Genomic DNA, 21,039 nt, shown 5'->3' with positions numbered 1-21,039 from the left:
GTTTTGGGTACAAATTATATTGACATTGTTGCCCTGCTTTTAGAATATCAGGGTTCATTCTCAGATATGCCAACCCAAATGTACTAGAGTATGACATTGGGGACTGGGCCCCAATCCAACAACATGCCTATCTAGTGAACCCTGAAAAGAGAGAGAAGCTGTGCAGTGAGGTGGAAAGTTACTACAGATATTGCAGGAGTTCCCTCTTGAAATCAGACCGTGGTAAGGACAACTTGGTTGCACAAATTCTCAATGGTGGGCAGTCAAAAATGTTTTGTGTTTAGCTAGTGCGTTGCCATGGATCACAATTTATTTTGACTGCACGTTATTCCGTATTGGAGATGAGTTCTAGAAGCTAATGAGATTTAGGAAGAAGAGAGTTCTAGAAGCTAGTGAGTTTTTCAAAAAATAAGATTGTAGAAAAATAAAAAATATTTGAAAAAAAAATGTTTTTTCTTGTTTTTAATTGGTGACAGCCAGGAGAAACCATGTTTATATTGGTAAAGCATTGTAATTGATTATAATGTGAAATGGAAGTTGTTTTCTGTTGGTAGTGAGCAAACTTGTCCAACAAAATATATAATATATTTGTTGTCTTAAAGGGGAAGGTGTTACAGGCTTTGGTTTTTCCATTTATGTTTTGAGGTTGGACTTCAGCACGTATAGCTCGTTAGCACGTATAGCTCATTAGCACGTATAGCTTGTTAGCACGTATAGCTCGTTAGCACGTATAGCTCGTTAGCACGTATCGAATCTCACCATACCTTCTCCGCTGTGCAATCTGGTTTCCGAGCCGGGCACGGGTGCACCTCAGCCACGCTCAAGGTACTAAACGATATAACTGCCATTGATAAAAGACAGTACTGTGCAGCCGTCTTCATCGACCTGGCCAAGGCTTTCGAATCTGTCAATCACCAAAATCTTATCAGCACTCAGTAGCCTCGGCTTTTCTAATGACTGCCTTGCCTGGTTCACCAACTACTTTGCAGACAGAGTTCAGTGTGTCAAATCGGAGGGCATGTTGTCCGGTCCTCTGGCAGTCTCTATGGGGGTGCCACAGGGTTCAATTCTCGGGCCGACCCTTTTCTCTGTATATATCAATGATGTTGCTATTGCTGCGGGCGATTCCCTGATCCACCTCTACGCAGACGACACCATTCTGTATACTTCTGGCCCTTCCTTGGACACGTGCTATCTAACCTCCAAAACGAGCTTCAATGCCATACAACACTCCTTCCGTGGCCTCCAACTGCTCTTAAACGCTAGTAAAACCAAATGCATGCTTTTCATCCGTTCGCTGCCTGCACCCGCACGCCAGGCTAGCATCACCACCCTGGATGGTTCCGACCTAGAATATGTGGACATCTATAAGTACCTAGGTGTCTGGCTAGACTGTACACTCTCCTTCCAGACTCATATCAAACATCTCCAATCTAAAATCAAATCTAGAGTCGTCTTTCTATCCCGCAACAAAGCCTCCTTCACTCACGCCGCCAAACTTACCCTAGTAAAACTGACTATCCTACCGATCCTCGACTTTGGCGATGTCATCTACAAAATAGCTTCCAATACTCTACTCAGCAAACTGGATGCAGTTTATCACAGTGCCATCCGTTTTGTTACTAAAGCACCTTATACCACCCACCACTGCAACCTGTATGCTCTAGTCGGCTGGTCCTAGCTACATATTTGTCGCCAGACCCACTGGCTCCAGGTCATCTACAAGTCCATGCTAGGTAAAGCTCCGCCTCATCTCAGTTCACTGGTCACGATGGCAACACCCACCCGTAGCACGTGCTCCAGCAGGTGTTTCTCACTGATCATCCCTAAAGCCAACACCTCATTTGGTCGCCTTTCCTTCCAGTTCTCTGCTGCCTGTGACTGGAACGAAATGCAAAAATCACTGAAGTTGGAGACTTTTATCTCCCTCACCAACTTTAAACATCTGCTATCTGAGCAGCTAACCAATCGCTGCAGCTGTACATAGTCCATCGGTAAATAGCTCACCCAATTTACCTACCACATCCCCATACTGTTTTTATTTATTTACTTTTCTGCTCTTTTGTACACCAGTATCTCTACCTGCACATGACCATCTGATCATTTATCACTCCAGTGTTAATCTGCTAAATTGTAATTATTCGCCTACCTCATGTCTTTTGCACACAATGTATATAGACTCTTTTTTATTTTTTTCTACTGTGTTATTGACTTGTCTATTGTTTACTCCATGTGTAACTCTGTGTTGTTGTCTGTTCACACTGCTATGTTTTATCTTGGCCAAGTCGCAGTTGTAAATGAGAACTTGTTCTCAACTAGCCTACCCGGTTAAATAAAAAATAATTGCTTGTTAGCGCGTATAGATAGTTAGTGCATATAGGTCGTTAGCGCGTATAGCTCATTAACACGTAGGACGCACTGATTGGTGTTAGTCAGTATGTGTTACACCTGTGCTGGCTTGTCCATCTCGTTAGTGGGAAGGTGTTTCACCTGAGCTGGTCCAGGTGCTATTTAAGAGTGTCTGGCCCAGTGCTCCAGTTGTCTTGATAGATGTGGAGAGTCAACACCTTTAGTTGGGCCACCTTTTTGGTTTTGCGCCACCTTCGTCCTATTAAAGATGTTTTTATTTCAGGTTGAAGGTTTCGTACTGAAGAGAGCCTTATTTTGAAGAAGAAAAAAAATGAATCCAAACAAGCAAACAAGGTCGGTTCCGGGGACTGGTATAGCAAATACCGTAAGATTTTCATGGACTGAAAAGGAGATGGTGCCTTGGGGCAGGGAAACTTTTGGAAGGACCATATTGACGGGATGCCTCAAGATAGAGGTGAAGGAAGTGCTCTGCCTCCAAGGCAACCCAAATGAAAAAGGTTTTGATGTGACATTTCACAAGGAAGAGAAACATGATGACGTATTGAAGATGGCAAAGGAAGCGGAAAAAAAGGACCCCTGTGCCATTATGCGGTGACCAGCCTGGCAAAGAACAACTTCAGGGTGGTCACCGTAAACATGTACAATCCGCATGTGAAGGATGAAGAAGTGAGGGCCTTTCTGGGGAGATACATGGACAATGTCTCCTCAGCGAGGTACCTCAGGGACTCCCTGGGTTTCTGGGACGGGAGAAGAGGTTTCCAGGCGTTACTCAGGGAGTCCCCGAAGAGTGAGGATGGATACCTCCATCCTCCGGCGATGTTCTCCCTGGGGGCTGACAGGGGAACCCTATACTATGCCCGTCAGCCTCCATTTTGCAGGCGTTGTATGGCCTATGGCCATATCCTGGCCTCGTGCAGCGCCAAGAGGTGTCGATTTTGTGGGTCGGAAGAGCACGAGGCCAAGGAATGTGACGAGCCCAAGGCTTGCCACTGTTGTGGCTCAAGAGCACACCTGTGGCGTGATTGCCCGGCTCGTCACAGGTCATACGCGTCTGCAGCTGGGGGGGGAGCGGGGGATGGGGGAGGAAAGAGAGGACGCATGCGGATTGTACGGATGGCACAGGGGAAAGGACGGAGAAGGACGAAGAAGGGAAGAAGGAAGAGGCGAAAAGAAAGAGGAGAGAAGAAGGAAAGAAGGAAAAAGAAGGAGAGATTAAAAAGAAGGTGGAAGAACGTGGAGGAGCAGAGAAGAGGGAGAAGGGGACAGTGGTACGAGAAGGAGTGGAAGAGGGAACGGGGACAGTGACGGAGAAGGAGGGAGGAGTGGAGGTGGGAGGGGGACAGCCTGCCAGGCTTCCTCGAGGTCAAAATGAGGGATTTGGTGGAGGAGTTAGCGGGGATGGGACGTTGTGTCTCCCCGCTACCTCCTTCACCAAAGAAGAAAGGGATGAAGAGGGGAGCTTGGCAGGAAGTGAGAGGGAGGGGGTGTGGAGGGGGGCTAAGAGAGTGGCGGGGGGGAGGGGAGGGTAATTTGTCCTCCCGGTTTGCATTTTAGTGGATGACTCCAGTGAGGGGTCGGTGGGCTGTTTGCTAGAGGGATCCCAACTCCTGTTTGAGGAGATGGGGTCCCCTACATGCAGCCCCGAGGCAAACAGGGAGGGGGGATGGTGGGTGGGGAGGGAGGACCCAACACACTGCCTGGGTCATGGGTTGGGATGGAGGACGGGGGGGCGTCAGGAGAGGAGAGGACGTCCCCGCCGGTGGAGATGGACCAGGGGAGCATCGGGTGGGTCTCCTGTTTTTTCTTTGGTTTTTGGGGTTTTATTTGTTGTTAATATTTAAATGAATAGTCCTGTTTCTTTTTTTAGTCTAAATGTTAGGGGGTTAAGGGATAATGTTAAAAGGAGGGCTGTTTTTTGTTATTTAGAGGGTGTGGGGTTTGATTTCTGTTTTTTACAGGAGGTTCACCTGAGGGATGGTGGGGATGTGTGTAGATTTAGGAGGGAGTGGGATAAGGGGGAAACTTTTTGGGGCATAGGAGGGGTGCACTCAACAGGAGTAGGGATTCTGTGTGGGAATAGAGAGGTTAAGGTAGAGAGCACTTTTGTTATAATGCAGGGTAGAGTATTGGGGATAGATGTAAAGTATAGAGAAGCTAGATATAGGTTAATTGGCGTGTATGGGCCACAGGTGGCGGCAGACAGGAGGGAGATGGTGGACTGTCTGGCGCTCCTGTGTGTTACAAACAGGCACTTGGTGATAGGAGGGGATTTTAATATAGATTTAGGGGTAGGTGGTGATAGCAGTGCAGGCACCATCACTGGGCTAATGGCTTGCCATGGTCTGGTTGATGGTGGACAGCACACTACTCCGGCAATGGTCGGTCCTACATGGCGCAACTCCAGGGGGGTTGCGCAGAGGCTCGACTACATTTTTGTATCCAGGTCTTTGGGTCAGTTGTCTGGGCGGCTGGTGCCGGTTTTCTTCACGGATCACGACGGGGTGTTCCTGCAGGTAGGGTCGCCAGTCTGCCTCTTTGGTAGGGGGTACTGGAAGTTAGATCGGGATATACTGGAGGAGCAGGCTTTCGTTGACTCATTTTTTGTTTCTTTCGGAGGCTTGACGGCCTCCGGTCCATGTGCGAGGGGGTGTTAGAGTGGTGGGATTTAGTTAAGGTGAGGATTAGGGCTTTTATAATAGGATATTGTAGAAGGAAAAAAAGGGAGGAAATGAGGGAGGTGGATCGTATCCAAAGGTTAATTGAACTCGAGTACGAGGCAGGCAACCTCGGCGGGTCGATTGACTGGGAGAGATTCACAGCCCTAAAGGCGCAGCTCAGGGAGCTGCAGGAGCAGAAGGCTCGACCTTTCCTGGAGCGTGCGCATAGTGGCTTTCTAGAACATAATGAGACTTGTTCCGCTATGTTCTTTAAGTCGGTTAGGGCCAGGCAGAGTAGGAAGGTAATGCATGGAGTTAGGGAAGAAAATGGTAGTATAGTAAGTAAACCAGAGGAAATGGTCAGGGTGACAACTGATCATTTCCAAGGTTTATTTAAGGAAAGGGAAATAGATGTAGAGCAGGGAAACGTGTTTTTTAGAACACTTGTCCCGGCGGTTGCCAGAGGACATTAGAGACGTGATGGAGGCCCAGATCTCACTAGAAGAGGTTGAGAGCGCTCTTAGGAGGATGGGAAAAGGGAAGGTGCCTGGGATGGATGGGCTGCCGGCTGAGTTTTACCTCAAGTTTTGGGGTATACTTGGACCAGTGGTTCTCGAAGTCTTGAAGGCCATCCTTGAGACGGGGGTCCCGGGGGGGGATCAATGGCTGTTGGTGTGCCGTCACTTCTTTATAAGAAGGGGGAAGCAACTGACCTTGGCAACTGGCGGCCATTGACCATGCTGTGCGTAGATTACAAGATTCTTGCAAAGGTTTTAGCAGACCGGTTGCGCACAGCCCTTCCCTACGTCGTCCACGAGGATCAGACGTGCGGGGTAGAGGGCCGCTCTATAAGATGGAACCTACAGTTGATCAGGGATTCCATCGCTTGGGTCGAAGATAGAGGGCTGCCTTTAATGGTAGCAGCGCTAGATCAGGCGAAAGCTTTTGATCGCGTGAATAGATCTTTTCTATTCAGGGTGTTAGGTAGATTAGGATTTGTGGAGAAGTTTATAGGATGGATCCGTACTTTATATGTCGGAGCGGGGTGTCGAGTTAGTGTAAATAGTCACTTAGGTGACGTTTTTGACCTCTCTTCTGGGGTCAGGCAGGGATGCCCACTCTCGGCTCTCCTCTTCGTTCTGTACATGGAGCCTCTGGGGGCTGCCATTAGGGCAGACACAGGGGTGGAAGGCTTGTTGATCCCTGGAAGTGGTGGGCTGCGTGTTAAGATGACGCAGTACGCCGACGACACTTCCTTGCTGTTGTGCAAGGACTCGTGCCTGACAAGGTCCCTTGCCATCTTTGGGGATTTCACCCGAGCGTCGGGAGCAGTTCTGAACCATGCAAAGTCTTCCGTCAAGTTTTTCGGAAGATGGCGCAGTAGAACGGATGTGCCTGGGGGGTTATCTCTCTGAAGGGGCCCAGAGGATTCTCGGGGTTCATTTTGAGACCTCCGGCTCAGCGACACTAAACTGGAACATGCGTATCGCAGTGGTACAGAGGAAGCTAGCAATGTGGAAGGCTAGGTATTTGTCTTTTATGGGCAAAGTCCTGGTCCTAAAGGTGGATGTGTTGCCGTCTCTTTTGTATTTGGCGTACATCTACCCATTGCCGGCTTGTCTGAGGAGGCCTCTAGTGAGGCTTGTGTTTCAGTTTATGTGGAGTGGCAGGTGCGAGTGGGTCGCCAGGGCACGCATGATCTGTCCCATCGGGGAGGGAGGTAGGGGGGTACCACATTTCCCCCTCAAGCAGGACTCAATTTTTGTTTCTTTCTTGTTAGCGGAGCTTGCTCAGCCAGTGATACACCCGTCCGGTTACCTCCTGCGGGTGTTCTTCTCGTACCAGGCGAGAAGCGTAATGGTGTGGTCTAACGCGGGTCCTCGGGCGGAACAGCTGCCGTGGCACTTTGGCCATGCGGCAAAGTGGCTGCGTGCGCACCCCGAGGTTGAAGTTGCCCGAGTAGGTTTAGATCACAGGCACCTGTACGAAGAGGTCAGGCAGGCAGGGAGTCCTGGACAACAGGCTCAAGGACCTGAATTGGTTGGGCCTCCATAAGTGCTTGCCGGTACTTTCCATCTTTTACCGGTATAGTGTGGTGCGATCCCCCACCTGTCCAAGATCTGCTTGTGGCAGGGAGGAGACTGTGCGCCATGCCTTCTGGGACTGTGCCTTTGCCGGACTAGTCTGGGCTAGGGCACGGGTGATGCTAGGTGTGGTTAGGAGGGATTTTGTTTTGACATGGGCTAGGCTAGAGAGAGGCGTAGGGAGAGCAAAGGGAACGGATAGGGACAGGTTTCTGCTCTGGCTTCAAATGAGTCTCTTTAAAAAGGGACTGTGGGAAGCCAGGCAGAATTTTGTCAAGACAGGGAGAGATTGGGGGGTGGAAGGGATAGTGAGAAGGGTGAAAGGTGATTTGAGGGGGAGGATGAAGAGGGAGGAGAGGAAGTGGGGGAAGCATGCGGCACGGGAGAGGTGGAAAGGGGGTTTAGGGCTGGGCGTGTTAAGAGTGAGTTTTGTAAGGGGATAGATTAGGGAAGGGAAGATAGGGAAAGGGTTAGGTATTGGTTAGGTATGACGGGGAGGGACGATGCTCCCCTGAGGTTTGTTTTTGTTTGGTGTTTGGTGATTTGGTTTTGTAAATATAAGTAATTAAGAATGAATGAGAGATACGATTTTGTAAAGTGTGAATGGTATTGATTGTAAATAAATTATTTTAACCACCTTTTTGGTTTGCTTCATGTCTTTAAGTTTGGTGTGTTTTTTTCTTTTGTTTGACGCTTCTTGGGTAGATTTAGTGGGTCTCATGGTGGGTGTCTTTTGGGTCCCAGTTGTTGTTACTAGTGAACTTTTAGTGGACACCCCCATAGTGTCTTTCGGAGCCCCTCCTAAAAAACAAGCATATATTTTGGGTTGGATATTGCATCCAATTAATATTTTAAATCAATGGCATTGGTACTCATTCGTCTTTCAGTTTTAAAAAAATCCTTATGTTTTTTTGTGTACTAAATATTCCTGTTTATTTTAATTGTTTTTTTCCCCTGTGAAGCCATTGTGTTGCACCATGTCTGAAATGTGCTGTATAGATAAAGCTTGATTTGAACATAAAACAAATTAACCCAGTGACTGACCAATCAACAGACTCTTGGTCCATCTTAGTATGAAAACCAGTATCAATCCCACTTTTCAAAACTGCTGAAGGCGTGGTAAACACCACCCCCGGCTCTACCAGGGGCATGAGATGGTCTCCCACAGCTCTGCTTATGTCATGTTCTGTGTCTTTGCTGTTCCATTTCTTGACTGCCCCTGCAACACAGAAACACATTTAGTCATATTATATACAACACTCAAAGTAATGGATATGGAGCATCTATGGCCTCAGTTACACCTGGCACCTAAATGTGACTTCTGTCATCTGATCACTCCAAGCTGCATTAGGTTCAGATCTAGCAGGATGGGCCTTTGACAGTCTGCAGTCAGGCCACTGAATATAAATAAGCAACATGAATGAGTGGGGAAAATTACATTCTACACAAATTACCTTCATAATAGCAAAGAACAAATGTGTGTGTCTGAGGGGAAAATAACTGTCATACAGGTGAAAGGGGTGAGAAATTATACAAATATCAGTGGACAATTTGCACTAATGTAAATAAACATAGATGGAACATATTCCCTTTTGCTTACGTGATGAACCACTAAGGGGACATAAATATTTACCATCTAAACTCGGTGTGACCTCTCACCTCTCTGGCTGTAGAAGTGTTCTTCATAACCAGTCCCTCAACAGTTCTCTGACTGAGCTCCACCCTCACTGGGTCTTCAGGGGAGAGGAAGGCTGAGGAGGGATGGAAGGATGAATGGGTCAGTCAGTCAATAAAGTGTAGAGCTGCTCTCTATGCTGTCTGACAAAAATCACAATTTTAGTAGTTCATTAAAAGTACATGAGGCTTTATGACTGATGAATAACAACTATCAATCACTTAGATCATGTATTTTCAGATAGAGATACATCCCTGGGACGTTCCTAGCCCATTGAAGTTGACATTAAAAATGGATAAGGTAGGGGTTAAGGTTAGGGTTTAGGGTAGGGATGTCCCAAGGAGCCCAGATAGCATTGGCAATCGTGCATTCTTCTCTTTTACATAGCAGGTCTAAAATAAACACAGCCTAGACAAGTAGGCACGCAATGGATTATGGTCATTGTAGTTCATTACGTTTTATGAGCTAAACTATGTTGAATATTGGCCTGTTGGAAACTACAACTCTACCACATCACACAGTTCAGTCTGGATCTGATTTATCTCTAGAGAAACCACAACATCACACAGTTCAGGCTTGATTTACCTCTAGACACTCGCTTGTTTGCCCCAATTCGGGTAACCATTGATCTACTTCAGAGGAACTGTGTCTAGAGTGATTTCCTGTTGTTTTGACACCTCACTAGAAGACTAGAATAACTAGCTGTTGCTACAGAACGAGACAACCAATTCACAGTTAGTCTGTGTCTCGTTCTCCACACACATACTCATACCAAGATCATGTGTTTATCACGTGTCTATATGCACAAGATAGTTTGACTATAAAAGGATTCTGAACTCCTTGTGTCATCGAGCTCTTGGCATTCCACCTCAGAGTGTAGGGTTGACCAGCTACATTATTGCAATTCTTATCAAATAAAGGTTGATTGTTTGAAGAAATGACAAAGTCTCTCCTGATTGTTTAGAATTTCCACCACAATGTGCAGTAACAATGTTAGACCAGACTCATAATACAGAATGGATGACTGACTTCCCAGTGCAACATTAGTTCACCATCTCATACTGTTTTGGAGCAGCAGCAGCTGACTGCCCGGTTCAACATCAGTTCACCGTATCACCTCATACAGTATTGGAGCAGCAGCAGCTGACTTGATCGTTGATGCTAATCAGCATATTTGAATCTGAGAGTAAATAGAGCCGACTACACTCTAAAAATGAAGGGTTCAACTGGAGTTGTTCTCAGATCCCCTAAGAACCGTAGGGTTCTTGTCAATGAAAAACAGCCCAAAAGGTTTTTCAAAGAACTTGTTAGAAGGTGGGTTCATCGAGGAACCTTCGTTGTTGCTGGACTTCTTCCGGGAACTTCGCAATTACAACTGAAAACGCCGGTGGCAAGTTTGGATGCGACAACAGTTAAAAAGGTAAATTGGGTTGATGTTTGGCTCTGAATATGTATCGAAATAATTTATATAATAATATAACATACTAATAATGAATTACGAAGACAATTATGGTTTTCTGTGAATAGCTTCCATAACGTTACTTTAGCTAATTAACGTAAATATTAGAAAGCCGGGTTTGACCGTCGGCGTTGTATGAGCTACAGTACAGTACCGTTAGTTAGCTAGCTAGCTAACGTTATGTCCGAACTGTCTTGTTTTGCACACTATATGAATATTACACTAACTAGGCAGAACTAGGTTTGGATTATTTCCTGAACTATATTATTTCCCATATATTGTATATCGTTGCCATTAAGCCAACATGGCTTTACACTCATTAAACGTAAGTTTCCAATCTAGAGCAGTTCTCACTTTTGTGAGAATGAACTAACGACGGTGACCTGTCCAGGCGAGATGTTACAACGAACTGAATCGTCAATGGAGGTCTTCCTCTTTATATAGCCTGCTACAGCATGCAATACTATTAACTTACAACGGGGCATTACGTTACATGTACAATACTATCCCATTTTGGAAACGTTACATGTACAATACTATCCCATTTTGGAAACGTTAAATGTCTGCCCCCTTGTGGAGGGAAATTAATAGCTTAGATGGTAGCTGTAGATGGGATTCAAATGCATAATGTATTAATAGTGTCTAGACTTCCTCTTTTTGTATAAACACCCTTCAGAATCCAAACACAGTATTGTCACGCAGCAAAAGTCAGCCTGATAAAATATTGAACAACTTGTGTACAAAAATTTCCTGACATGTAATATTAGGACTGTATGGCAGTACTGTTACTGTATGTCAGTACTGTATTGGCTAGTGCTTTCTCCATGATGTTCTTCTATTTTGCATTACATTGCATGTCGATGCCATTTATCTTTCAATATTTATTTAATATATATATAATGTTTTAATGCTTGTAATACTATTCTTTGACACATTTCCTCTTCCTTTGAAATTCTTCTAGGACAGAACATGGACACAATGCAATTGGGATCAAGAAGGTACAGATATGTTGTAGGACAGCTGCATTTGAAGTGTACATTTAACCTACCTAGCAGTCAATACAAACTGAAGTCTATTAGCATACAAATGTGTATAAATTATCTTTTCAGATCTTCTCAGAAATGAATCAAGTCCATAGAATGGATATAGACAAAAAGAGAATTCAAGGACAAGCAGAGGTAGAGAGGTGAGGCAGGGGTGAGGACATCATCCTGCTATTTTGACAGTCCCTGAAGGACAATACAGAAGAGGTACTTGCTCTTATTCCTTCCCTTTCTCTAATGTATTTTGTAATAACATTAGCAAGTGTAGTAAGATCATTGCTTTACTTTACTAGGACTGAAGACCACAGCAGCGATCCTGCTCTTGCCCTACCTCTTCAAGAGGACCCGAGTGGCCTTTATGTCCGTGACAAGGTATGCCTATGCACAAATCATCTGTTTCTTCATAAACATAGGTGTGCATGCTTATATAAAACTACAGCTGAACAGTTGTTCTGTTCTTTGTTAATTGTATGTGTATTAATCTTTTCTTACTTTTGTTGACACAGATTTCACCACTCTTCACTCCATTACTGCACATCGGCGGAAATCATTTTCACCATGTGAGTGAAATCCCGCTGGCCTTTGATGGGGAGAATGTCCACGCCCTCGAGGACTTGGGGCTCTGCTACGACTGTATTTAAAAAGAAAATGCCTTAAATTTCCCAAAATGTCAGAAAAACACATATGTTCTTAAGTTACTGTGTTCTGGGGATAAGAGAAGTTGGGGTGAAGTTACCAGGACCGGTCATAAAGATGGCAAACTTCCTAACATAACTAAGTGGATATGATATACACACTAAAGCTGAAAAATCTGTATTTAGCATCAAGTGTACAATATTGTTAGTTTACCTATGATTCATTTTTAATGTTTTTATTGTACATCATTATTCATATATGTTTTTTAAATGTCATGAAAAGCACTATACAAAGTAAATGTATTATTTATTATGGTCTGACATGTCTGCAGAAACTGTTTTGTAAATATGAATTCATATTTGTGGTGCCACTAAATAAACAATTCATTATTTAAATCAATATTGTCAATATTGTTATTATATATTTTTTTATAATGGGGGGTGGACAGGGAGTTTAAAAAATGAACCCTAAAAGGTTAATTGAGGAACCATTAAACTTGGAACAACGGAAAGGTTCTTCTCCCGTGTGTGTCCACTCATGAGCTTTTAGGTCCCCTGATCGTGAAAATCTCTTTTCACATTTGGAAGCAGTGGTAAGGCTTTTCTGTGTGTATTCTCTCGTGCCTTTTCAGGATTGCTAACAGGATAAAAAGCTCTCTACACTGGGAAGGCTTTTCTTCTGTGTGTGTCCACTCATGGCGTTTTAGATTCCCTAACCAGCTAAAACTCCTTTCACAGTGGGAGCAGTGGTGTCGTTTCGCTGGTTTGGGCGTCTCTGGGTCTGGTTCCCCTGAAGGACTCTTCCTGCTGTCAGAGTGAGAGTCTGGTCTCTCTCCTGCCAAAGACCAACAGTATCTAGTTAAACAGATACCGGAATGAAACCTCCACATGATAAAACTGTCTTCCTATGAGGTTTAATCTAGACTAGATCCCTCAATAAAAGATCAGAACTGGTCATCACAGAGTGGCTGTTATGCTTTGTAGGCTGGGTATATCCATTTGAATTCAGTACATTTGACAGAATCCTTTTTGATTAAAAAAAAAAAAAAGCTTTCCTTACATGTTTGACTATGGAAGAAGTGGTAAGAAAGGGACTTTTTGTAACCGAATGTAAAAACATTCATGAGATATACAGTACCAGTCAAAGGTTTGGACACACTTACTCATTCCAGGGTTTTTATTTATTTTTACTATTTTCTACATTGAAGAAAAATAATGAAGACATCAAAACTATGAATTTAAACATATGGAATCATGTAGTAACAAAAAAAGTGTTAAACAAATCGAAATATATTTTATATTTGAGATTCTTCCAGTAGCCACCCTTTGCCTTGACAGCTTTGCACACTCTTGGCATCCTCTCAACCAGCTTCACCTGGAATGCTTTTCCAACAGTCTTGAAGGAGTTCCCACATATGCTGAGCACTTGTTGGCTGCTTTTCCATCACTCTGCAGTCCAATTCATCCCAAACCATCTCAATTGGGTTGAGGTCAGGTGATTGTGGAGGCCAGGTCATTTGATGCAGCACTCCATCACTCTCCTTTTTGGTCAAATAGCCCTTACACAGCCTGGAGGTGTGTTGGTTCACTATCCTGCTGAAAAACAAATGATAGTCCCACTAAGCCTAAATCAGATGGGATAGCGTATCGCTTCAGAATGCTGTGGTAGCCACAGACAGGTGTGTGCCTTTCCAAATCATGTCCAATCAATTGAATTTACCACAGGTGGACTCCAAGTTGTAGAAACATCTCAACGATGATCAATGGAAACAATATGCACCTGGAGGTCAATTTCAAGTCTCATAGCAAAGGGACTGAATACTTATTTCACAGTGGTGCTGTAATAAGGTATTTCTGTTTTTAATAAATATGACATTTTTTCTCCAAACCTATTTTCTCTTTGTCATTATGGGGTATTGTGTGTAGATTGATGAGGACTTTTATTTATTTAATCCATTGTAGAATAAGGCTGTAACGTAACAAAATGTGTAAAGACTTAATTAAGTGGGAAAAAAGGGGGTTAAAGACATGTAAAAAAATATATACATATAATTGTTTCTCTCTCTCAGATAGACAGACACTTCAGAACAAACTGCCTTTTGATGTTTTGGAGGAAACAATGTTGTGAATTCATGTTGTGAATGTTATCCAATGTGTTACTATGGGTTACAGCAGTATGGACTAATCATTTTTTAACATGAATTAACTTATGATTTTTTTTTTTGATACTTCTATTGCTCTTACAATTCAAAATCAAATAGCAAAATGATCCTTATAACAGTACTATACTGGGGAAGCCCTTCACGTTGGAGGGTGTTTCTACAGTACTGTACTGGGGAAGCCCTTCACATTGGAGGGTGTTTCTACAGTACTGTACTGGGGAAGCCCTTCACATTGGAGGGTGTTTCTACAGTACTGTACTGGGGAAGCCCTTCACATTGGAGGGTGTTTTACTTTTGACACTTCAACAACTGGTTACAGTGTGTTAGTAAAAGGCGTGGAGAGGGGTTGCATGGAAGTTTGTTTCTATAATGTGGAACTCGAATCTGATTTTATGTCTCATTCCGTTGTCGTTGGAGTGAGGCCTAGCCTACCAGTGAAGGGGGTCTCATTCATATTGGGAAATTATTTGGCTGGAGGGAAGTTGTGCCAAATCCTGTCGTTTGTAAGGAACCCAGAATTGAGGAACCTGGCGGGTTATCAGAAAAGTACCCTAGAGTGTTCCCAGCATGTGCCGTTGCACGTGCTCTGTCTAAGAAAGTCACCGGGAGCAAGTCTAGCTTCTTATCCTGATTTCGGTAAACCTCCTGAGTTGACCTCTCCTTTGTAAACCCAAAGGTGAGAGTTTGTAGAACTTCTGAACGAAGAAAGGATCCCTACAGTTGACACTTGGATGTCTAGGAAGCAGCCGATTGATGAACAGAGTAAAGATGTTGTTTTTAGGAAGCAGCTGATAGCTGAACAGAGTAAAGATGTTACTAGGAAGCAGCTGATTGCTGAACAGAGTAAAGATGTTTCCCTCTAGCCTCTTTTTGCTGAGATACATCCAGAGGAAGAGTTTAATGAAGTTTGTGTAGGTAATTTTGACAGAAATGGCGCTCTAATGAGGAAATGGCATTCCAATCAGGAAATGGCGTTCTAATAACATTCTAATGAGGAAATGGTGTCCTAATGAGGAAATGGAGCTCTAATGAGGAAATGTGGTTCTCGCGCCACTTCTGGACAAGACGATTGGCCCAGTTTATCTCAAATTGTTGTTCCAGTTACGCTTCGACAAGAGATACTGCGGTTGGCTCACGATGGTAGTATGGCAGGTAATCTGGGGGTCAACAAGACGTCTGAAACAGGATGCTGTGGCTCACGATGGTAGTATGGCAGGCCATCTGGGGGTCAACGAGACGTCTGAAACAGGATGTTGTGGCTCACTGTAAATCCTGTGACGTTTGCAGCGGACAGGTAAACCGAACCAAGCCGTACCGGTTGCACCTTTGCAGCCTATGCCTGCTTTTGACAAACCTTTCAGCAGGGTTCTGGTGTACTGCGCTGGTCCTTTGCCCAAAGCCAAGAGTGGTAAGTATTTCAGTTAACTAGCGATAGACTATTTATAATGCAGACATAATATAGTAGTTCATATGTATTACTGGTTGAGTGTACTCTTCTGTTTGAGAGACATTTTTGGCTTTCTTGCCAGGGAACGTCACAATGGAAGTTTAAAAAAAAACACTTTCCTACATTTTGGCGCAGCAGGCCAAGTAGTTCTATGCTCAGGTGGGCGCTCCCTCAACATTATCAGGACAGAGCAATCAGACACGCTCATCGCTCACAAGGAGCACTCCAAACAAAAAGACGATGAAAAAAATGGACAAATCTTGTAGATGACGATTATGAAATAAACCAAAAGTTTTTTCTCACAAGTGAAGCAGGTTTTGAACAGACAACGTTTCCACTCCGAGAATGACAACGGTAAATGATTGCAATTAATACATGCATTAACAGAAATGTATGTAAACCTATTGATATAATAAACTCAATCTAAAGGCAATCAATTCACACAATGAAACAATGAAGGAGCAAGAATTGGTGGAAGCCAGTGGAGGACATTCTGAAGAGAGACTCACCTATATCTTCACCAGACAACCCTCCCCTTCTTCTTGACTCAACATTTTAAATTATATTCAAGAGACATTATCTTCACACGTATTTGAGCTGCTTTTCACTGACAGCCACAACTCAATAATCAGCTAGGCCTATTGCCACACGCGCTGCCCAATAGGCATAAGCCTACAAGCTTGTGCTTTGAAACCATAACAGCTATTTTTTTTAAAGAAGCTAATGATCCCTGATTCCTCTGTGGCAACGTCATGCTTTCTGGTAAAGTATTTTATTTATTTCTGTATAGACAGCAGTCATTATATCATTTGGGACAATTTATTTCAATGTATTTACCTGTTGGACACACCACTATGCCATTTCTCTCCTGTCCAATGTGACCCACCACTATGTAATGTCTCTCCTGTTGTATTAGACCCACCACTATGTAATTTCTCTCCTGTTCTATTGGACCCACCACTATGTAATTTCTCTCCTGTTCTATTGGACCCACCACTATGTAATTTCTCTCCTGTTCTATTGGACCCACCACTATGTAATTTCTCTCCTGTTCTATTGGACCCAGCACTATGCCATTTCTCTCCTGTTCTATTGGACCCAGCACTATGCCATTTCTCTCCTGTTCTATTGGTTTTCATATTCACTTTCTTTCATTGTCCAGAAGCCAAAGTAGAATAGATTCACCCTCTTTCTAAGTGTCTCTGTCAGATATGAACCTCTATCAGGTAGACTATTTAGAACAGTGTTTTCCCCTGAATTGCATTTTATAAAATGTTTATAAAATGTTGTTTTATTGTCGCTTTCATTACATGAGTTGCATGTTGTGTTGTGATTCATTACCACAATCGAATTGTTCTGTTGTGAATCATTACTATAATCTAAATGTTCTGTTGTGATTCATTACCCTTCACGGAAACCCTGGTAGCATTATAAATGGGTGTAGCCAGAGAGGAAAAGAGAGGCCCAACTGAAGGGGAAATCTGTCTACCTCAAGCAGGTAGAGTTTATTTGTTGATTCGCCCACCAAGCAATGACTTTTAGTATGGAGGTAAATGAGTATCTAATTTGGTCAACAACCAAATTAATGGCTTATTTGCAACAGGAGGTTTACTTGATTCAACGGAAGTTTCGTAATGCTTAAGTTATGTGGACACGTGACATACCGACAACTTTGATAAAAAAAACACTATAGGAGTTCTCTCCAGATCGCTATGCATATTCATGCTAGTAGCTTAGCATCTCTCTCCACTGAATACAGGTGGTTGACAACAACCCTCATAGAATATAAACAATAGATTACAATAAGTATCCAGCAATCCAAAGAAAGGATAAACGGGATCTAAAGAACCCTCAGTGCCGCTTTGTGGACAACGACTCCCCTTGTTAAGGCGGAGAGACATCTTGTCAGTATATCCATAATCTTTGGTGTAGCCAACCCAACTCTCACATGACACTATTGGGGGGCACGGTGTGTAGTAAAACATCACTACACGCAGTGCCCCCCAGATAGACCTTTCTCAAATATATATATGTTAAGTTACTTTTTGGAAACGGAACAGAGAAAACAAGGGGTAGCTTGCTCTCTACGTCTGATTCTAGACAGTCATCATCCTAGGGCCCTCCGTTGAGGTATTGACGAGCCAACTCCGAATATCCAAAGTTAAAAACCAATTTAAGGCGGTACTTACTGGTGTTAATCAGATCTATCTCCACCTCTTAATCTTTCAATGTGACAGTAATCTCTCCCTTCTTCACGCCAAAACTGCATCCTCTTTCTCTTCCTCCTCTTCTATCACAGTAACAACCTCTTCTTTCCCCATAAGGACAACATGAAAGCAGGTTTTCAAAATTATCGGGAAATTATTACAAATAAAAAACAGAAATACCTTATTTACATAAGTATTCAGACCCTTTGCTATGAGACATATTACAAACCTATTCAATCTCTCTGTCCCCACATGCTTCAATATATCCACCATTGTTCCTGTACCCAATATTTATTTTTATTTAACCTTTATTTAACTAGGCAAGTCAGTTAAGAACAAATTCTTATTTACAATGACGGCCTACCCCGGCCAAACCCGGACGATGCTGGGCCAATTGTGCGCCTCCCCATGGGACTCCCAATCACGGCCAGATGTGATTCAGCCTGGATTCAAACCAGGGACTGTAGTGATGCCTCTGTTATGTTTGTTCCTTATATAATGACAAATGGGGGCGTAGGTTTAACTACTTTTAATGAACATATACTTCAGCTAGAAAACTCCATGTTTAGCCATGCAAGGCATTCTTTAACCATCTTCCGCGCCCGCATAGCCTGCTGGGTAACGTAGTCTAAATGTTATTAAAACATAACATTTAACATTTACATTTAAGTCATTTAGCAGACGCTCTTATCCAGAGCGACTTACAAATTGGTGCTTTCACCTTATGACATCCAGTGGAACAGTTACAATTTTGTATCAAGACTGCCCAAATGTGCCTAATTTGTTTATTAATAACTTCATGTTCAAAACTGTGCACTCTCCTCAAACAATAGCATGGTATTCTTTCACTGTAATAGTTACTGTAAATTGGACAGTGCCGTTAGATTAACAAGAATTTAAGCTTTCTGCCAATATCAGATATGCCTGTCCTGGGAAATTGTTACTTACACCTCATGCTAATCGCATTAGCCTACGTTAGCTCAACCATCCGGCAGGGGACCCACCAATCCTGAAGGTTTACCTTGATGATGTTCCATGACAGTTTGATACAGCTATTGCCACCATTATAAAATTATAATAGCATCAACAAAAGAATGACCAAACTTAATGCTTAAGATAATCAAAGATAAAATTGTGACTTACGGTATCAGATGCTTTCTGAAAATCCAACAGGAAGTCATCCACTAGATCACAGTACTCAACCAAATCTAACACCAGCCTCAGATTATTAGATATATGGTGCCCTTTCATAAACCCTGATTGACATTCAGCAATCAGATCATTCAAACACGATTATAACCTTTTCGCAAAGCTTGAGGCTATAATTTTGTATTCGTTATCTAGGAGTGTGATTGGACACCAATAATTAAGAGATCCTTGTGTGGTTTAGGTATAAGAGTAATAACCCATTGCTTCAGAGAGGCAGGTTTATAACCTCTTTGTTCAAGTAAAAATGGGACTATTTTGTCAGAGAAAGTTTTGTCAAATTCAGAGGTTAATCCATCTCAACCCGGAGATTTTTTAATTGAGCAACCCCATATTGGATGTCCATAATGGATAAATCTTGATATCAAGACCGATTGGATTCTTCACTGAGTTAACATTCTCTATAAAATCAAGGAGATCCTTAGTCACTCAAACTGTTATCGAAGGAGTAAAGATTCTCTTAATTTAGTGGTAAAGTCTGATAACTCTATCCCCATTAATCTTACATTTCCGGAGTGTGTTGAGTTCCCTCTCCTCTTTTCCAAATGAAAGTATCTGCTGTTCTTTTCAAGCCATTATTTTCTGGATCTTATAGAGGCTCCTCTAGCTTTTTCCCCATAAAGTATATATAGTTGATTCTGTAAATCATTCAATTTAGCGTTCTAATTAAGATCAAGCTTCTTAGAGAGCTCAGCTACCTCACATATTCTTAAACCAAGCCGTTTCCCTTAAGCAGTAACGGAGCTAACGTTAGCTAGTTCATTCTCACAATAGTGAGAACTGCTCTAGATTGGAAACTTACGTTAATCAGTGTAAAGCCATGTTGTCTTTATGGAAACGATATACAATATATGGGAAATAATATAGTTCAGGAAATAATCCAAACCTAGTTCTGCCTAGTTAGGACATAATGTTAGCTAGCTAACGGTACTGTACTGTAGCTCATACAACGCCGACGGTCAAACCGTTTCTAATATTTACGTTAATTAGCTAAAGTAACGTTATGGAAGCTATTCACAGAAAACCATAATTGTCTTCGTTATTGATGATTAGTATGTTATATTATTATATAAATTATTTCGATATATATTCAGAGCCAAACATCAACCCAACTTACCTTTTTAACTGTTGTCGCATCCAAACTTGCCACCGGCGTTTTCAGTTGTAATTGCGAAGTTCCAGGAAGAAGTCCAGCAACAACGGAGGTTCCTCGATGAACCCACCTTCTAACAAGTTCTTTGAATAACCTTTTCGGCTGTTTTTCATTGACAAGAACCCTACGGTTCTTATGGGATCTGAGAACAACTCCAGTTGAACCCTTCATTTTTAGAGTGTAGTCGGCTCTATTTACTCTCAGATTCAAATATGCTGATTAGCATCAACGATCAAGTCAGCTGCTGCTGCTCCAATACAGTATGAGGTGAGAAGGTGAACTGCGCAGTCAGTCATTCATTCTGTACTATGAGTCTGGACTACCATTGTTACTGCACATTCTGGTGGAAATTGTAACCGATAAGGAGAGACTTTTCTTCAAACAATCAACCTTTTTAATAAGAATTGCAATAATGTAGCTGGCCAGAGCTCGATGACACACGGAGTTCAGAAGCCTTATATAGTCAAACTATCTTGTGCATATAGAAAACACGTGATCTTGGTGTGTGGAGAACAAGACAGACTAACTGTGAATTGGTCATTTCGTTCTGTAGCAACAGCTAGTTATTCTAGTGAGGTATCAAAACAACAGGAAATCACTCTGCAAGCGCCTTGGCCTGTCTGCCTAGAGGGTGTGTCTAGAGCTAGTCTGGAGATAAGTCAGATCTAGGTTGAACTGTGTGATGTAGTAGGGAGTTGTTTCCAACAGGACAATATGGACATAGTTTGTCATATAAAACGTAATTAACTACAATGACCATAATCCATTGCATACCCACTTGTCTTGTTTCTGTTTATTTTACACCTGCTATGTAAAAGAGACAGAAGAATGATCCCAACCGTAACCATTTTAAATGTCAACATCAATGGGCTAGGGACGTCCCAAGGATGTATCTCTACCTGAAAATACATGATCTCAGTGATTGATAGTTGGTATTCAGC

The 21,039-nt window shown here is 42.8% G+C and overlaps 2 long non-coding RNA genes across 2 annotated transcripts; one reads left to right on the top strand and one right to left on the bottom strand.

Moving 5' to 3' along the window:
- Positions 1 to 6,627: 6,627 nt before the first annotated feature.
- On the bottom strand, positions 6,628 to 20,309 carry LOC135574697 (uncharacterized). Its single transcript, XR_010465573.1, has 4 exons — positions 20,063 to 20,309; positions 11,781 to 11,919; positions 8,771 to 8,862; positions 6,628 to 8,330 (listed from the first exon to the last, which is right to left on the bottom strand). It is a non-coding gene; the product is annotated as an uncharacterized LOC135574697 (long non-coding RNA).
- On the top strand, positions 10,748 to 11,882 carry LOC115139539 (uncharacterized). The gene is made up of 4 exons (XR_003865123.2): positions 10,748 to 11,243; positions 11,355 to 11,495; positions 11,582 to 11,660; positions 11,795 to 11,882. It is a non-coding gene; the product is annotated as an uncharacterized LOC115139539 (long non-coding RNA).
- Positions 20,310 to 21,039: the final 730 nt, after the last annotated feature.

The sequence above is a fragment of the Oncorhynchus nerka genome, linkage group LG13 (genome assembly GCF_034236695.1).
Source record: "Oncorhynchus nerka isolate Pitt River linkage group LG13, Oner_Uvic_2.0, whole genome shotgun sequence".
NCBI classification, from domain to species: Eukaryota; Metazoa; Chordata; class Actinopteri; order Salmoniformes; family Salmonidae; genus Oncorhynchus; species Oncorhynchus nerka.
This window is presented reverse-complemented; position numbering and strand designations above follow the sequence as displayed.